Raw genomic sequence first — 19,485 nt, forward strand, 5'->3', positions numbered from 1 at the left:
CTCTCTCATGTGAGAAGTAAATTTGCTACTCTGTTTCCCTAAAACTCAGTAAGGGCTTCAGCCCTGTGGGAGAGAGAAACTTTAACCTTTTCCATTCACAAAGACACAGTTTGAATCCCACCATCCTTTTAAACTAGTGACTTTTACAGGTCTCATGGTTAAGAGTTTTAAATCAAAGCTATAATGTCTTTATTTGGGCCTCTCTGTATTATATGTACATGTATACATGACAGTATATTGGCTGTGATACCATTGACTTATAAATAAATGAGGGCTCATACATTAAATAACCCAAATGCTTTTCAGGTTCCTGTGACTTTAGTAATCTTTGGTAAATAAAGATAGTTTTTAAATTATTGATAAAATAATAGAAATGTCTTCAGGATTTTAGACTTTTTTGCCTGGGTCTACTGGTCAGATATGCTTATAATGTCTCTACTAGATATTTTAAAGGTATAAAGCTGTTGCTTTTATGATATTTTTGACACTTGCTTAATTTGTCTGTGAGCTTATGTCTTTGGATTTGGCCTTTAAATTATGTGGTATAGACAGTGGCCACAGTGAGGCCTGGGGACAGTGCCTGGGCTGCATCCTCCCTGGGTCAGCTATGCCTCTTGGCCATGCTGGGAAGGGTTGGATCCACCAGGTAGTATCTCCACAGCTCTATCCTTTGTCCTGGGATCTGCATCTGACACATAAGTAAAATCGGTTCCTAGGTTTTTCACTGAAAATCAGGGTTACTAAGAGTTAACACTGGAATTAATATATACAATTAAAACTACTAGGTACAAGACAAACAATCCTATATACAGGGTATATAAAGAAAATAAGATGCAAAAATAGTTTTTAAAAGAGAGTAATTTTTTTCCTTTTACATGAGAGAACTTCATGTGGTCAAAATAAGAGGGCAAGGAAAGTAAATGTTCACCTAAGGTAGAATGCCAATATAAAAAAAGGATATATGGCACAAAGCTGAAGGTTTAAGCAAGTTGTGGAAGGCCTGTAGAAGATTAATCTCATGAAAAGAATTTTATGTGTGATCAAGTTGGCTAAAATTAGAAGGGGATTATTTTTTCTAAAAATGGAGCATATCAAAAGTACACTGATGCAGGGGCAGAGTTAGGCCCCTGTGTCAAAATAACAGGGTTTTCTTGGAGCATCAATCTGTTCTTTAATAGAAAATTGTAAAGGTTATAAAAGGTTTACAGAAATCTTGTGCAGTCAAAACTGAGGTTGGATAGATTTGTTTATAAGATTTAATTAAAATTAGCTTTAACATTAATAATATACTGATGTAAAGGTAAGATTTGTTTTTCCCTTTTGAACAATATTGTTGTGAAGTACTAATAAGGATTAATTTTTTGTTCACCTTCTGAGTAAAAAAAGAGGGAAGGACATTTTTTTATCCAATGCTGTCTTTATTAGGTCTTTTGATTGCTTGGTAAACTGAGTTTCCTCTCTATCAAAGAGTAAAGGTGTTTTTGTTTTTTTGTGGTTTTTTAGTCCTATTTATACGCAAAGAAGGTTTTTGCTTTCTGAAATACTTGAATTATCACTTTGGTTAAATGAATGACTATTATTAGTGACCTGTAATCCTATTTTGATCTAGTATTTAAGCCTTTAGTATTTGACATACTCCCAAAATCAAATTTCAAATTCTAAAATTAAGTATTTTCGAGAAGAAAACCCTGAAGTCCAAGAGAGATATATTAGGCATATTTGGTATATTAAAATCATATGGGAAGCACTGTCAAATAAGAAATAGTTTTTAACTTTGAGTTATACTTGTATAGATATGTTAATATGTTCCAAAATTATATGAGATTCCAAAACTTCAGATAGGTCTTGGTATATGTAATCAGTCATGATTATGATTACTTTAAACTGCTGTATGCCACAGGAATAACCAAATTTCCTTGTCAATTGTGTCTTTAATCATAGCTATTCTAAGTCTTTTGTTATTCACAGACAATTAGTATTCTACTTTGACTCTTCTGAAAAGAAAAAACAGAAAACAAAAAATGGTTTAAAGCAATGGCAATGAAAGCCAAAATTGACAAATGGGATCTAATTAAACTAAAGAGCTTCTGCACAGCAAAAGAAACTATCATTAGAGTGAACAGGCAACCTACAGAATAGGTGAACATTTTTGCAATCTATCCATCTGACAAAGGGCTAATATCCAGAATCAAAAAGAACTTAAACAAATTTACAAGAACAAAACAATCCCATCAAAAAGTGATGAAGGATATGAACAGACACTTCTCAAAGGAAGACGTTTATGCAGCCAACAAACGTGAAAAAGAGCTCATCATCACTGGTCATCAGAGAAATGCAAATCAAAACCACAATGAGATACCATCTCATGCCAGTTAGAATGGCAATCATTAAAAAGTCAGGAAACATAAGATGTTGGAGATGATGTAGAGAAACAGGAACACTTTTACAGTGTTGGTGGGAGTGTAAACAAGTTCAACCATTGTGGAAGACAGTGTGGCAATTCCTCAAGGATCTAGAACCAGAAATACCATTTGACCCAGCAAAGGATTATGAATCATTCTGCTACAAAAACACATGCAGCCAGGTACAGTGGCTCATGCCTGTAATCCCAGCACTTTGGGAGGCCGAGGCAGGGGGATCACAAGGTTGGGAGATTGAGACCATCCTGGCTAACACAGTGAGATCCTGTATCTACTAAAAAATACAAAAAAATTAGCCAGGCACGGTGGCGGGTGCCTGTAGTCCCAGCTACTCAGGAGGCTGAGGCAGGAGAATGGCGTGAACCCGGGAGGTGGAGCTTACAGTGAGCCGAGATTGCACCCCTGCACTCCAACCTGGGCGACAGAGCGAGACTCCATCTTAAAACAAAACAAAACAAAACAAAAAACATAACACAAGGACACGTATGTTTATTATAGCACTGTTCACAAAATAGCAAAGACTTGGAACCAACCCAAACGCCCATCAATAATAGACTGGACAAAGAAAATGTGGTATATCTACACCACGGAATACTATGCAGTCGTAAAAAATGATGAGTTCATGTCCTTTGCAGGGACATGGATGAAACTGGAAACCATCATTCTCAGCAAACTAACACAAGAACAGAAAACCAACCACCACATGTTCTCACTCATAAGTGGAAGTTGAACAATGAGAACACATGGACACAGGGAGGAGAGCATCACACACCGGGGCCTGTCAGGGGATGTGGGGCTAGGGGAGGGATAGCATTAGCAGAAATACCTAATGTAGATGAAGGGTTGATATGTGCAGTAAACCACCATGGCACACGTATACTTATGTAACAAACCTGCACGTTCTGCACATGTATCCCAGAACTTAAAGTACAATAATAAAAATTTTTTAAAACTTTGCTACAATCCAAAATTTGCCTTTTCTTCAAAGAAATTCATGAAAAGGGACCCTGACAAGTACTCTTAAGTACAGATATCTGATAACTTCAGAGATCATACCATTGGACTAAGTAAAAATCTTCAGAACTCAATAAACTAATGTGTTCATGAAGATTGCTAACCCAACATCAAGCAGAACAAGAATTCATTCTGTGTCACTAAACTGACGGAGAACAGAAATTATTTTTAAGACTTTTTGTTTCAAACATTGCTGATTTAATATTTTGTTTTCCAGAGTCAAAAACACGTTTTTCTTTCGGGCTATTTCTAGCTTATAGCAATTGGGCATTATATCTTTATAAGCAAAATCAAAACATTTGCCTTTCTCTCTACTTTATTTTCCCCAAGTTTGGAAACTATTCATGGGTATTCTTATTTCATGGCAATCTAGTAATCTGCACTAGTTCAATAAAAATCTGTTTTCTGTAACAGGACACAACTGAAGACACTGTTTGTTGGTGGTGGTGCTTTTAACCAGACTTTGACTGGAATGGTATATTTTCAGAGATGATCAGACTGCTTTGAGGAACTGAGGTTGACTTTATAGAGCTGATAAAAAGCCTCTTGGAAAGACTGGCCTGAAACCTTATCTTACATGGTTCCCTTGCAAGATTTCTGTCCTTGTGGTAAGTAAAGAATGCCACTTTTAGACAGGTTTGGGAACCTCAAGATATTCTGGGGACCTTGTGAAGAGAGGAATTTACCAATTCCTACAGGTATTACAATGCCAGTCTAGTGGTGAATCCTTGGCTTGATTCCTAACCTCAAAACTTTTAACAGTGTAATCCAACATTCCTTATGAAAGTCAACCTAAAAGAGCCTATTTGGCCAATCATCATTTTTCTTGCACTTTATGCAAGTAATCAGACCAAGTATAACATTAAAACTTATTTTACAAAAAATTGGTCCTACTAAGATTTATCTTTGGCAAAAATGGGGGCTGAAAACAGAAAAATTATGTTTCAGAAGAAAACTACAGTACACCTGTTGTTAGATTCTAGCCTTGTCCATTGTTCTGAGTTTTTATTATCTTCCTACAATTTGGATTACATCCTGAACTACTTCCTGGATACAAGTTTCTAAAAAAGGACCAGGCTTTAATTTTCTTCATGATGTTTTTAACTGACTTCTCCAATGGAATAGGTTTATTAAAAATTTTGGCATACACATTTTGTTCTTTATTATAATCCTTATGCATATTATATTTCTACTATATATCTCTCATTGTTTTACTACTTCTAAGAAAACTAGATTCATGGTACTCTACAGACTAGAGATGATTTAACAATTGACAGCAGCTATAGATCAATGACTTTGACAGGACTACCCTAAGAACCAGACTTTCCAGCAATGAGGGACACCTTGACACTCAGATTTTGATCATCAATGCTTTCAAGAAGAAATATTTTTGATCAAAAGGGGGAAATGAGAAAAGAAAAGAAAATTTATCTGAGAAATACAAATCCTTTTAAATTATCAGACCCAGAGAGGTATGAAAATATAACGGCAATCACATCCTACTCCCCCACCCCATTTTTAAGCTATGTATTCATCTCTTAAAACTGCTTGCTATTGCCACTAGTAGCTACAAAGTAACCTAATAATGCTCCACCAGAAACTACAACCCAGTCTACAGCTTAACAATGTATACTCGCGGATCCCGAGGTCAGGAGATCGAGACCATCCTGGCTAACATGGTGAAACCCCGTCTCTACTAAAAAAAATACAAAAAACTAGCCAGGCGCAGTGGCAGGCGCCTGTAGTCCCAGCTACTCGGGAGGCTGAGGCAGGAGAATGGCGTGAACCCGGGAGGCAGAGCTGGCAGTGAGCTGAGATCTGGCCACTGCACTCCAGCCTGGGCGACAGAGCGAGACTCCGTCTCAGGAAAAAAAAACAATGTATACTCAATAGCTTATGTTATATTAAGGTAAAGTCTTGGTAAACAACTCAGGAATGGCCTCTTCCTTCGCATTTGTAACTGCTGCTAATTAGACAGTACACTCAGGGCAATTTGAATCTATACTGCTGGGTTGTAATCCTCAGGCCTGGCCCAAATAAACTTTCTACTTATACTAATTTTGCCTCAGCTTCTTTACTTTTTAGGTCAACAGACAACAGGGACTAGAAGCCTTTTTGGAGTAAGGAAGTGGCATTCACAGGTGACAGTGCTGAGGAAGGAGCCTGGGGTCTCCAGGGATATAGCTTACAATTCCTCTCTAAATCCTGGGTTCAAAGAGCTGGGCTCCCAAATGTCCCAGGAAAGCTTTCTTGTGGCAACACAAACTTGCACCAGCCCCCTACATCTGAGCCATTTGAGGTGATTTATATGAAGATGATTGCAGGATAATTCATTGAGACATGAATTCATGCTGTATTTCTCCCTCTGTTCCAAGTGGGAAGCTTCTCTGCGCTCCTGCACCTCTGGGGAGCCTTGTGGCGTGGGCTGGGGGTAAAGGCTGGTTAGAGACAATCAATTTCCTGGCCTTTGCCTTCCAGGAGCCAGAGCAGCTTAATGGGATCATGCAGTAGAGGAGAGGGCAGAGAGAAGGAAGGAGCCGCATCCAAAGGAGCTTATGGAGTTCCCCTCGTGAGTAGAACCAGCAGCCCTGCTAGGGAGGTGGAGGACCTCCAAGAGTACTGGTTACCAGGATGGCCAAGGACAGGCCTGAGTATCTGGCTTCCCTCTAAGCCCAAGCCTAGAATCTGGATTTCTGTGTCAAAGATGCACCACTCTTCCACCAACACTCCCCTGCATCCTTGCATCTATTAAGGGGAAGGGGACTCGGCTCACTCTTGGAAGCTGGCTGCATCACTCCAACCACTTGGACAGGATGGAATTCCTGAGCAGCTCTTCACTCATTCCCTGGCTCACTCAAATAACCAGTGGGTCTGGAGAGCAGACCAGCACTCAAAGCAGAAATTGCTTCAGTGCATGTGGACTTTGTGAGGCTTGGTCCAACACCTAGGGGCTGCACTGGGGCACTGAGGCATCAGAAGGCATTAAGGAACCAGCTAGGCATCCCCATGCTTTGAGGAAGCAAATCACCTAAACCCTATCCTCTGACCCAAGCCAGGTGAGAGAGACCACCAGGGGGCTAAGTGTCCCAGCTAAGGCAATGTCTGTCAATGTCTTGTAAGAGAGCTATTTGAATACAAATGCCCACAGAAGCTGCTGACTCTCCCCCAGTGCCTTACAAAGTGGTCCAATCCTGGTGTCAGCTGGGGTCATCTGTCCCGTAAGATCCAGACCTGATTGTCTTGAACTCCCTCCACCTCCGCCCCTGGCATGTCCAGTGCCCTCACCAAGACTTCTGGGGATTCTCAGAGACTGGCGCTTCTTCTATCCTCTTCTGGCTCTGATTTCAGAATTCTGCTGAATTATCCTTCTTCTTCATTTTGTGTCTCCTCCTCCCAGCACAGACCCGGAACCTTTCCCTGATCCCCAAGCCTCTGAGTACAAGCAGGCATGGAAGTTGGATGTAGAGATTTTTCTGAAGATTTAGGGGCATTAGCTGGAAACGTACATCTCACTCCAAGATGCAGGGAAAATTAAAAGTGGACTTAAGTTCTTAGGTAGCCCCTGGGCATTTCCTCCCCTTCTGCCTCAGTTTCCGGTTGCTGCAGTCCTCTCTTCTCTAATCCCCTCTCTGAGCCCACCACCAATTCTGGTCCTTTCTCATGCAGACTAGGATGGTTCTCGATTCCTCTTCGTACTCCAGCCTCCCCTAAGGGCCCCTCCCACTCCCGTGTCCTACTGTGCATTTTACTAAACTAAGATCATTCCTTTCCTGTGTAAAACTGGTACTGGTTGTGGTAAAATAGTAATTTCCTACCTCTGAAAGTAACATTATTTTACAGATGAGGCCAATTGAACTCAGTAGGTTAAATAAATCAGTCAAGATCACATAGCAAGAAGAGTTGGGATGGCACTGGGATCTGTCTTCACAGAAAGTTGCCTTTCCTTCTGGGCTGGCTCTGGTTTGGCTGAGGTCTTGGCCTGCAGGAGGGGTCTGCTGCAAGAGGGACAGGTAGTTCTGAGAGGGGGTCTTCATGACCCAGGCAGGAAGCGAGAGTGCCACTGTCTTGTCAGAGTCCCAGAAGCAGTGGTGTTTGGAGTCCTGAGAACAGGCAATCCTGAGTTCTAGGGAGCCTATGTTAGGTGGCTGGACCAAGACCACCAGGCCTGACTGTGGGGTTAGGGGCTGGCACAGAAGGCTGGGCTTTTGCTCCCAGGCAATGAAGAATGAGGAACCAGGCAGAACTGGGAGAGCTAGAAGGAGCCTTTAGCCATAGAGCAAAGCTACTAATCCTGGGTGCCAGAAGCAGTGCTAAAGCCTTTACATTACATCATTTCTAATACACACAGTGAGCCCCAGAGAGAGTCATCCTTCCACTTCACAGACAAGGAAGCTGAGGGTCTCAGTGGTTGAGTGACTTGCTCAGAGCCCCACAGCTAGTAAGTAAATAGGCAGCCAGAATGCAAACTCCACACGTCTGCTTCCTAGTCTCACACAGGCCATGTGGGTTCTGGGAGAATATTCAGCTGCTGGGGGTTGGTAAATTGCGTGTCTATTCCCACCTCAGGGACTCTGCTGCTGTTCTGGAATACTCTCCTGCTAGGTTTCAGTACAGCAGACCCCATCTTGTCTTTGGGACTAAGTTTAGGAGACTTCTCCTTGCAAAAGCCTTGCTGACCTCCCAATCCAAAGAAGCCCCCAGGCCCTCTCCCTCTCCTCACTCTGTCATGTTTTCTTCTTGGAACTTACTTGAAATTTTCTCATTTATTTATTTATTACTTATTGTCTCCCCCATGCCCTAAACGTGAAAGTGGGCTGTGTCTGTCCTGTTTTCCTGAATCCCCAGTGCCTAGGTCAGCCAGCACTCACATACAAATATCTGGGAAGAAGTGAAGGAGGCTGCAGAGTCTGAACACCAGACTCGTATCAATCTCTTGCTCGTATCAATAACCCTCTCTCCACAGCCCAACCACCTCAGTGGCAGCTTCTCTACTCCATCTCCCCAGGAAGAATTGCTGCGGGAGGAATGACAGCTGGACCAGATGTCACCTGACAGGAGTCCAAGGCAGATCCTGCTGCCCTAGCTGGTGGGTCTCCAGACTGGCAGATCAGTCTGCCCTGGTCCTTGGGAGGTCCTCTACCCCAAGTCTGCCCAGGAATTCCCTTCCGCCTTTCTACAACCTCTCATGCTCACTGACCTCTAGGCTTTAGGGAAACAAAAACAGTTCTGCCCTATAAAGATGTCAGGACCCTGGCTCCAGGTGGCCACACCCTTGTCGTGAAATGGAAGGAAGGCAGGGCCTGGAGGTGGGCCACTGGCTGGAGGCCTGGGGATGAGGCCCAGACCCTGAGCTAGGGACTCCAGGCTCCCGGTTCCATGTGCAACATGCTCAGGATCACTGGCTGTGGCTGAACTCCACTTCTCTCAAACACATTCAGTGATGGGTTCCCTTTGTCTACCCTGTGGGGAGGCCAGAACCCCAGTGAAATATGAAATCGAAAGCACATTGTACATCTCAGATGAAAAGTGCCACAGTCAGAGAGATTCACAGCCGTACTGTTCACTTGTGCTGGTCAAATGGCTTTGGCTGGGAGATTGTTTTATGGGTATGAGTTTTACGATTTAAAGAAAAAAACACGGCTTGTTTCATAGAGCCATTATGGGATTTTGCTGTTGAGGCACACAGTCTCTGCACAGCCCTGAAATGTTTTGACAGCTCAGGCAAATTCTCAGGAAAACCTGAGACCAGAGCGTGCCAACCAGCCGCTTATCACTCGGCTCCCACAGCCCGGGCGCTCGGCCGGAGCTTCCCCTGCTGGCTCCTCAGCAGGCCCGGCCGCCACCCTGCCCGCGGGACCAGCCACACGCGGCCCAGCTATGAATCAACCTTGTCCTCCCATTCCAGTGCGGGAAATGGGATGATGAATTCGTTTCCATCACCACACTGCCCATAAGTCACGGCTTGAAGGGCATTTTTTTTCTTTTAAAGTTTCCAGTGACAAAGATTTCATTATCCAAAGCAATAATTTTTACCCGGAGCAATGCAAGATTTCACTCTACCTGAATTAGGCCCATATGTGAAAGGGCAGCCTGAGAACGTCAGTGTCTGGGGGCGGAGAGGAGGGTGGGAAAGGGGGAGGCTGGTCTCTGTGTTCTCGCCCTGCCCCCACGTGTTCCCTTTCTCTCTGTGTGTGGATGTTCGCTTTCTTTGTTCTCAGTCTCCTTCCTCCTGAGCCGACCTCTCTCCTTGTCACTGAGCACCCCCATGATCCTCTTCCCAAGGCATAACCCTTCCTCCAGTGACAGCCCCAGGCCTGGGCTCACACTCTCTGTTTATACTGCCTGCCTGTTCTCCCCACTGCTTCACATCCACACCGCCCTCCCAGCCCCCGCACCCCCCTACCCCATATCAGAGCCAAAGAAGGGCAGAGAGTCACCAGCACTGCTCTCAAATAGAGGCCAAAGGGCTTTCCTTCAAATCAGAAAGGCAATTTCAAAACTGCACGACAAAAGTGCACTGCACTACAGAAGATCCCCGGGGGCTTGACTCATTCTGAGGCTCTGGATGTGCCACCTTCTGCCAGGCCCCATCGTTTTCCCCTGTTAGTTTTCACACTGAGTCCTCATTGCTCCAAAGCTAAAGCCTAAAGTCACAGGAAGCATAAATAAGAATCTAAAGAAGGAAATATGGGACCTTCTACAGCAGCGCAGAAGGAGCCAAGACAGGGCCCTCTGCTCTCAGCCCTCCTGGAAAGCAGCATTTGACGGGTAGGGGGTTCTTTCAGGGACTGGCTGGTATCTTTTGAGGGCTGGCCTGGCCAAGGAAGGCCAGGAACACTGCTGAGAAGGGCTTACCCTTCTCAGGGTAAGGCTGGGGTGCCTCTGGCATCTCCCACTGTCCACATCCCAATCCCACAGAGCCTCCTTCTCCACCCGCTTTCCCGCTAACATGGCCACCGTCAGTCCGGGGACAGGCCCAGGTCAGATCACCTGTGACAAGCCCAAGAGGAAATGCTGGTATCAGATTTGAGGGAGCCACGTGCAGCCAGTCTACATTTCCACAGCAACTATTAATTATAGAATCCCACCCAAGTACAAAAGATAAAATAAATGCATGAATGTATTTCACTTCCTCATAAAGGCAAATACAAACTAGGGCTGATATTAACTACCAAAATGACAAACTTTCATATGACTGACCTACATCCACACACAGGTAGATTAAACACCAGGGAAGAGGCCCAGACAGTGACCTCAGGAGTTTCGGCAAGCAAAGGAAAACTGGAGGCTGGGTCAGAGTGTCTTCACAGAAGAGTGGTGCTCTGGTGTGGAGGAAGTAATAGTCCCAGAGTCTTCAAGAGAGTGTCAGAGGAGTGAGGTGTCCTCCCGGAGGGGTGGAACGATGCTGGGAGTTAACTGAGCCCATCCATGAAGCCCAAGCTAAAGATCCAGACCTCTCATTACTTCCCAATCAGTGACAGTGTGTTGAAGCCATGTTAGCCCCCACAGTTCTCAGCTACCACTATTATATATTGTTAACTCCTCCCACTAGGTACAGCAAAGCATATTATGAATGTTATGGTGAGCATGGGGACAGGGAGAGAGGACAAAATTGAAGATCTGTGGTGATGCCTGTGCTGGGGGGCCTCTAGTGCACTCACTGGCTAAGAGAGACCCCCATGCCAAGCCCCTGACCTGCAGCCCAACTGCAGGCCAATCTTCAAATTCCTGCCTCAATAATCTCATCAGCCACCTCATGTCAGGAATCTGGAGCTCTGGGTTAACAGGTGGAGTTGTGGCTGATATACGTGACACTCGGGTGCTGTGAGATTTGCAGGCAGTGACAAGTTTTAATTAAAAATTTTTCTTAGGCCAGGCACAGTGGCTCATACCTGTAATCCCAGCACTTTGGGAGGCTGAGGTGGGCAGATCACTTGAGGTCAGGAGTTCAAGACCAGCCTGGCCAACATGGCAAAACCCCATCTCTACTAAAAATACAAAAATTAGCCAGGTGTGGTGTTGGGCACCTGTAGTCCCAGCTACTTAGGAGGCTGAGGCAGGAGAATCGCTTGAACCTGGGAGGCGGAGGTTGCAGTTAGCCAAGATTGCCCCACTGTCCTCCAGCCTGGGTGACAGAGTGAGATTTGGTCTCAAAAAAAAAAAAAAAAAAAAAAAATCTTAGAGGTGAAATTCACATAACATAAAATTAACCATTTTAAAGTACACAATTCAGTAGCAGTACATTCACAGTGTTGTGCATCTACTACCTCTATTTAGTTGCAGAACATTTTCATCACCCCCAAGGAAAAACTCATACCCACAAAGCAATCACTCCCCAGTTCTCCTCCTCCCAGGCCCTGGCAGCCCCTGATCTGCTTTCTGTCTCTTTCCAGATGTTTCATATAAGCAGAATCATACAATATGTGACCTTCAGTGTCTGGCTTCTTAGCATGCTAGCTTGGCTTAGAAACTTAGCATGTTTCTGAAGTCCATCCACGTTGTTGCATGTATCAGAATTCCATTCCTTTTTATGGCTGAATAGTATTTCATTGGATGTATATACTACACTTGTGTAGCCATTCATCTGCTGATGGACAACTGCTTCCACCTTTGGCTAGTGTGAATAATGCTCCTATAAGCTTGTATGCCCAAGTATTTGTTTGAGTCCTTGCTTTCAATTCTTTTGGGCATATGCCTAGGAGGGGAGTTGCTGGGTCATATAGTAATTCTATGTAATATACTTTTGAGGAATGGCCGAAGTTCTTTCCACAGGGCTGCATCACTTTGCATTCCCACCAGTGGAAAGGTTCTGAGAATTCTCAGACAGATGGATAGTGGTAGGGGATGCATCTGATGGTTTTGTTTGAGTCAGGGTTAGGGGAGGCTGAGCTGGAGCTACTACCTGGTGCTCTCATGGCACCCAAGTCCTCTGCCACTCCTAGAGCCCAGAACCATGTGTGGCTCAGAGCAGGTCCTCAGACTTAAGGTGTAAAGGAAGCAGTGAAGACTAGGAAGGTGTTCACAATGGTGGTCCTGGGTCGCAGAGTCCTGAGACACCACAGCCACACCGTGAAAATCAAGGCTGAGGACCTGAGACTACACAGGCTTCCCCACTCGGGCCCCTGCAAATAGCAGGCTGGGGAGCTGCACTCCTCTGCAGATCCCATTACTGGAGATAGGACTGCAACATGAAATGATAAAAACGTAAAACATCAGGGAACATGCTGTAAATCACCTATTGGCAACCTGCTGCCTCCCAGACATGCCCGATTGGAGTGAGATGCTGCAGCAGCTCGGGATTTCCACATGGCCTAGACCAGGCTTTCCTTCAGGCGCCAAGACCCTGACCTAAGAACTGAAACCATGTGGGGAAAACACCTTGGGGGCCTGACTCATCCTGTCCTCCAGCCTAGAGCATCACTCCCAAGTCTTCTCCTGGCATCGAGCCCACCAGCTCCAGGCCTTGGGAAAACCCCTTTGCCCCTCCATGCCTGTGTTTTCCCAATTTGAGAAATGATGATGCCTTGGCTCGAACAGCCTCCCAGGCTCCCCAGCAGATTCCAGATGTATCTGTGATTCGTGGAATTTGCCCATAGTCTTGGCTGTCCTCATCTGGTCTCAGTGAAAAAAATTAAGAAACAAAGAAAAGAAGTGGCCAGTTCCACAAGGCCCTATGAACAGGCTTCTCAGGGCCAGTGTCAGCAGCAAGGCTCCTGAGACCAAGGCTCCTGCCATCCACCTGCACTGGCCCAGATGGGAAACGGTGCTGCTCAGGAATATGTAGGGTTTCATTCCTTCAAGTGTGCAGTATGAGGTATGGCTCCTTAGAAGCAAAACCCACATTAAAAATCAAACTAAGAAAGAAAGTGAAATGATAGGCTGTCTGCCTGCTTTCCCCAGGACTCCCCACAGGACACCTTTAAATGCTTTAAGTGGAACTGCTTCTGCACACTTTTGCAGTTTCATGTATACTGTCTGAAGCAGAGGTTAATGTATATAACCTTGTTGCAACTGGGTGGACTTTCTCAGTTCCCTGGTTGCTTGGCCATGGAAGCAAGCCCTGAGCAGGAGGGTGGAGGGCAGGAAGAGAAAGAGCATGGGAGCTGGGGGCTCAGAGGATCTGCAAACCACAGCTGAGCTCTGGCTAATACCAAGGCCAGTGACAAAGGAGCTATAAACCTTGTGTGCCCTCCAGCGAGTCTTTCTCACCTCTGGGCCTCGGTTTCCTCCTTTCAACAGTGAGAACATCAGACCAGATGACCTCTGGATTGCTCCAGCTCCAATATTCTAGGCAGTGGGCCTTCATGGAGCAGCTGAATATTCATGAAGGTGTGAGCAGGTCAGTCCTCGCCAGAGCCAAGCAGATGCACTAGCAAGACCCCCTCCTACCCACTAAAGAGCAATGGTGGTGTGTCACAGTCCATCGGCTGAGTAGGCCACTCAATTCTCCATCTCATCTACCTTCTTCGATCTGAAGGTCCACACAAATGGTTCCCTTTTAAGCACATGGAATACTGTCCTTTCACAGGAACAGCGTTTAACAAAGCAGGGGGCCCGAGGTGCCCAAAACCATCATTATAATAAAGTAAAAGATCAATGTATCCAACAATGCCACCCTGTTTGCCAAATTTATCAGCCACAACAGCTTTGCTGTGAGGTGAAATGTTGGGAGCTGGGTTGGGGAAATCAGTCGCTTTTCCTTACTATGCAGCAGTTTAACCATAATTCTTCTTTAGACTTACTGCCTGTAGCAATCTGGTCTCCTCAGATTCTCATTTCTTAGTCAGAATCCTTTCATGATTATCCCATAGTGCCTAGAACAGGGCTGGGCACACAGTGGTACTTAATAAATGTATGTGGACCTGTTTTCAGGAGTGTCCAGGAAAAGAAGACCAATATTTCAGTTACCTGTGGCTGCAGAACAAGCTACCAATTTAGTGGCTTATAACAATGATTTATGATTTCTCACGAATCTGTGTGTTGACTGGATTCAGCTGGGTGGTTTGGCAGGGCTCATTTCGCAGCTGCATTCATCTGGAAGCTTGTTTGAAGCTGGAATGTCCAAGATGGCCTCTTATCCTCCAGAGCTTCTCTCCTATGTCCCTGCATTATCCACTGGTCTAGTCTGGACTTCCTTTTAGCAACAGGGTGGCTGGGTTCCAAGAGGAACTGTTCTAAGAAGACAAGCCCATTGCACAGGCATTTATAAAGTCTCTGCTTGGGTCATACTTGTTAATATCCCATTGGCCAAAGAACGCCACATGGCTAACTCCAGAGTCAATGCAGGAGAGACCACAAAAAAGTGTGACTTCTAAGAGATATAGTTCATTGAATGCCACAAAGCAATGATCTACCACAGCTGGTGAATCTCCCCCCGATGGGAGATAGGGCCATGATACCCTGAGCCACCCTCTACTCTCCCAGGAAGGTGGAAGACGGGACAGGTTTCTCAGCAGAAAACCACCCTCCAGAGCAGGTGAGGAAGTCAAGTCACCCACTGTCAAGGTAGGGAGGGAAGGTTCCTTGAGTCCCATCATGGTCATGCTCAAAATCTAGCAAAAGCTGGACTATCTTTTCAGATCCTGGAGGACAAGTGGGACCTGTCACTTGCATTCATTCACTGAATACAGCACTTGAGCGCCACCAGCATAGAGCACTTGGGATCAAGGTGTATGAAGGGAACCCCTGCTACCAATAGCAGGAGAGGAACACGTGCACTTCCTCACATGTCCTTGTCAGCCATGGGGATTGGCTTTTTCCACTGGGGAGTAATAGTGTGGTGCAGTGGTTAATTGCATGGACCCTGTTGGCAGATGGCTTGGCTTCAGATTCTAGCTCTGCCACATACCAACTCTGCTGACCTGGGCAACCTGCCCAGCCCTCCTGAGCCATGGTTCCCGTGTCTAAATTCTCATGAGGGTTAAATCACTTAATCCATGAAAAGCACTCAGAACAGAGGTTGGCATAAAATAAGCACCAGGCAAGCATTTGCTAATATTATTCATGAGTAATCCTTACATAAAGAATTATTTTTTCAAATTACAAACCTAATATATACTCGATGTAAAAACAAACCAACCTTGCAATATCTGAAAAAAGAAAAAAGGGAAAACCCACTCACACAATTCCTCAACCCGAAAACAATCCTATTAACCTCCTGGCATGCATACTTAGTATTTTCCTATGAAATATGTACACATAGCCATTCTTTTCATTACAAAAAAAAAAATTGTCATACTGTTTGTAGCCTGCCAGTTAAAATGTAATAATATGTCAAAAATGTTGGCCATAAATATTATTCTACAATTTGATTCTACTGTCAGCATGTATTTAATGATGTAATCTATCCTTTCCTGTGGGATATTTATATGATCTGTGATTTTCCACAAACAGAAGTAATGCTGTGATACATATCCTCATACGCATCCCTCATCATGTCTTCAGAATAAGTTCCTAGAAGAGGAAAATGCTGGGTTTGGAGGGAATCCTACCTGTAGGGTTGATTCAGATGCTGCTGTCCTGGCCTGGAGAGAATGAGTGTGCCTGGAAGGCATAGTAGGAGAGGAACATGTACCTGTCCTCCATGTCCTTGTCAGCCATGGGGACTTTTTTCTCACTGGGGAGCTATAGTAGCAGCCTTTAGGCCACAAACATTCTGCTGTAGTATGGCTTCACCTCTGCATCAAGCAAAGCCAGAGCCACCTTTAGAGCCTGTGGAGGCCAAAGCAACTCCATCTTGGTTGCTACTCACCATGTTGACTTCTGATTATCACCAGTTCTGGGAAGGCCTCTAAGATTTCCACCATATCCATTGTTCCTTGTGTAAGAGCAAGTACTTGCTGTAAATCATGGGTCAACCTTGATGTTATCATACTTCAACTGTCCTACACTTCTCTTCTGAACCACCCCTCCCTGTGGTATATAAGCCCTGGGTCTTGGGGGTAGTGGCACATGGATCCACCATCTTCTCTCACTGCCACCTGAGACATAAACACAGCTTCTTTTCTTAAGTTTCTATTAAATGTTTCTAAGAAACTGGATTTGTCAGCCTCTTTCTTCAGCCTCTCAGCTTCTTCAGACTTTGGAGGTGGGATTGCATATACCTGCCCATTGTAAACAGAGCCCTAGGTGCCTTCTGCCTGCCTGTAACCACTAACTTCCCCAGGTTTCCACCTGGTCCTCCTGCACCCTTCTCCACACATAGAGTTTCAGTGTCCCAGAGAGAGACTTTGGCAGGAAACAGACCTGGCTTCAATATCCCTTTAGCGGGTGACCCCAATCCACGTATCCCTCTCTGATGCCCATCTCCAACCTGGACCTGTATTTCTGCCTGACTGTTCCATGGGATCCTCGAATTTAGCCCCGCCTAACCCACTCTTCTTGTCTGCTTTCCCATCACGTGTTCCAGCAAGCTGTTTGAGCAAGTGTCCAGGCTTCAGGGGTCAGGCAGCATGGGTTTAACTCTGGCTCTGCATTTACCAGCTGGGTGATTGTTGGCAAATGACTCAACCCCCTTGGGCTGCAGTTTTTCTTAACTGCAAATTGAGGACTTTAATATGAGCTTCTCAGGATTCTGAGGATTCAGTGGGGTGACAACAGGTCCTACAGAGTAAATGTTTAATAAATGATAACAAGAGCAACACTGATACTATTTTTATTCTTACTACCCACTGCTCCAACTGAAAACCTCATAGTCATTCTTCCTTCTTCAAGAGTCTCTTCTCTTCCACAAACCCAGGAAGTAAACCTCAGAAATGGCCCCTGAACCCCTGCTGCTGCCCTGCTGCTTGCACATATGCATTAAGTGGTCTCTTTACCCCCTCGCCATCCTGTGGACAGCACATAGCAGATGCCTGGAAAGTTGCTTGTGTGAAAAGTACAGTGATTCCCAGCAGATCACTTCCTTTCTCTGGACCCTGCTTCCTCATCTGTAAAACCATCTCCAAGGGCCCTTGCAGCTGGGAAGCACTGTGATCCCCTATCCCTCTACTGGTTCCTTGCCCCAGGGAACAAGGGAGCCTGGCTGCATCACTCGGGCAGGCAGATTCTTAGTGGGATGGAGCGAGATAACAGCTACATAGATGACTTGTCTTTTTATTGTCTGAACCATCAAACCCTCCCCAAGATTTCTGGACTACTGTCCCTTGGCTGGCTCAGAAATTTCTTAGCTCTACCAATATTTTCTTTCGTAGTTCTGTAAAGCAAGCTCAAACTCAGCGAGCACTGCCTATGCAAAGACCTTAAACCACATGTTTATTTTCCTAAGCTATAAAAAGTTTATGAGGGGAGCTGGACTTCTTGTCCAGCACCATGCTCAGAACTGCTACTGCATTCCTCAGGAAGACAGAGGGCTCTGTGTCAGTCCAGGGGGCTGGAGGGAAGTAGGTGGAGTATAGCTATCCAGCCTCCAGTGGAAAGGGCATAGGGCATGGGAAGGAACAACTGAGTGGCAAATTCATGGAGTAGTGACAGCAGTGGAGAAGAAAGATGGGGGAAAGATCTGAGCATGGTTGCAGGTGGTTTAATCCAGCATTCTGCCTCTCAGGTCCATCTCCTGTCAAGGCAGCTTTGGGACACTGAGTCAGCAAAGTCACTGGGGTTCCCCCTGGCTGAAGCTCACTAAGCCAGCCCTTCTGACATGACACAGCCCCTTCATCCAAGAATATGAAGTCATTGAAGCTTGATCCTGGAATAAACTGCCAAGAGGAGACACCTTCACTTAGTTGCCTCTAGTTTCCTAATGATCCCAGCCCATCAATTTACTTCATTCCACCTAGCCCAGTGCTTCTTGAGGACCAGATGCCATGGAGTCATTCAGAACTCCAGCACCAGGGTATGTTCTGAGATACAGTGTGTTTGTCCACCAGCTTGGCATTTCTGGGGTCCCTGATATTGACTGAGCCTCTGAGGGTAGAGTATTTTCTCTTGCAATGCAGGTCTAGGTTTTCCATTGAGCTGATGCCAACCTCTTTAAGTGGATGAGATCTTGAATGGCTCTTGGATCCCAATATCTATAATACCACCTGCCAACACCTGGTGAAGCTCACTGCACCTGGGCCCTTGGTCATTCGGGCTCATTTCCCACTTGGTTCCATCCTGGGAACTCTAAAGAGTCACATCACAGGAGTAAGAGGTGTGTGAAGGTCCTTGGTTCTCCAACTGCAGGAATCTGAGTACTAGATGGAGTGGGGAAAGGACTGAGTGACACTCAAGATCTCCTCTAACCCTGAAATCCAGTGATTTCTAGGAAAAAAAGGAAACTGCCATTTGCTCAGAGCAGTGATTCTCAAACTCAATGCCTCTATTCTGTTACAAATATATCATAATACTCCTTTATTATCCTGAAATAAAAGTAAAGGTAATATATTTATACTCATAATTTTAAAAGATCAAACATCTTAACTGTAAAAAGGGTAATTTATGATAAATTAATGTGTACTGCCATACGTAAATGTGTGGGCATGACTACTTTGGAAGCCCTGATGAAGCACAGCACCACACCGCTGAACAGACTCCTGGTGCCAGCAACATCAGCAATGCAGAGTGACGAGGTGGGTCAAACTGGGCTTCCAAAACTACATGCAGCATTGCTGTCACATACAATGCTTTCCTATATTGTGAACACTGTTAAAGTACCATCTTAACGTACATACTGGTTGCATGCATTCAATGTTTTCTAAAACCGTGCAAACCTGTATTGAGTCCTGGTATAAGATGATAAAGTCAGGTTTTTCACCTCCAGAATTGTCCAATTAGTCATTTGACAATTGTGTAGGGCACAGGACAATTCTTCATTTTGTAGGACAGGCTCAGGAATGGCAGGGTATTGGGCATCCTTTGCCCAGTGTGCAAAATGCTAATTGCCCCTCGGCTGGTAGTATCACTTTGTTCAAAATGGTTGAATTGAAGCCTCCTCTCTGCCTGGAGACACAGGAGATGGGGACACTAATAATCACAGTATTAAGGACCTGTGGAGGTATCACTACGGTTTGATGAAGCAGCCATGGTAATAACCCGTGTTGCTGAGGACTTGCAGTGATCAATGCCTAGC

At 45.1% G+C, this 19,485-nt stretch overlaps 1 long non-coding RNA gene across 1 annotated transcript; it reads right to left on the bottom strand.

The window, feature by feature from the left end:
- Nucleotides 1-11,295: 11,295 nt before the first annotated feature.
- LOC111542901 lies at nucleotides 11,296-17,502 on the bottom strand. Its single transcript, XR_002731694.1, has 2 exons — nucleotides 17,252-17,502; nucleotides 11,296-12,615 (listed from the first exon to the last, which is right to left on the bottom strand). It is a non-coding gene; the product is annotated as an uncharacterized LOC111542901 (long non-coding RNA).
- Between the last annotated feature and the right edge of the window lie 1,983 nt (nucleotides 17,503-19,485).

This window comes from Piliocolobus tephrosceles, chromosome 5 (genome assembly GCF_002776525.5).
Source record: "Piliocolobus tephrosceles isolate RC106 chromosome 5, ASM277652v3, whole genome shotgun sequence".
Classification (NCBI taxonomy): domain Eukaryota; kingdom Metazoa; phylum Chordata; class Mammalia; order Primates; family Cercopithecidae; genus Piliocolobus; species Piliocolobus tephrosceles.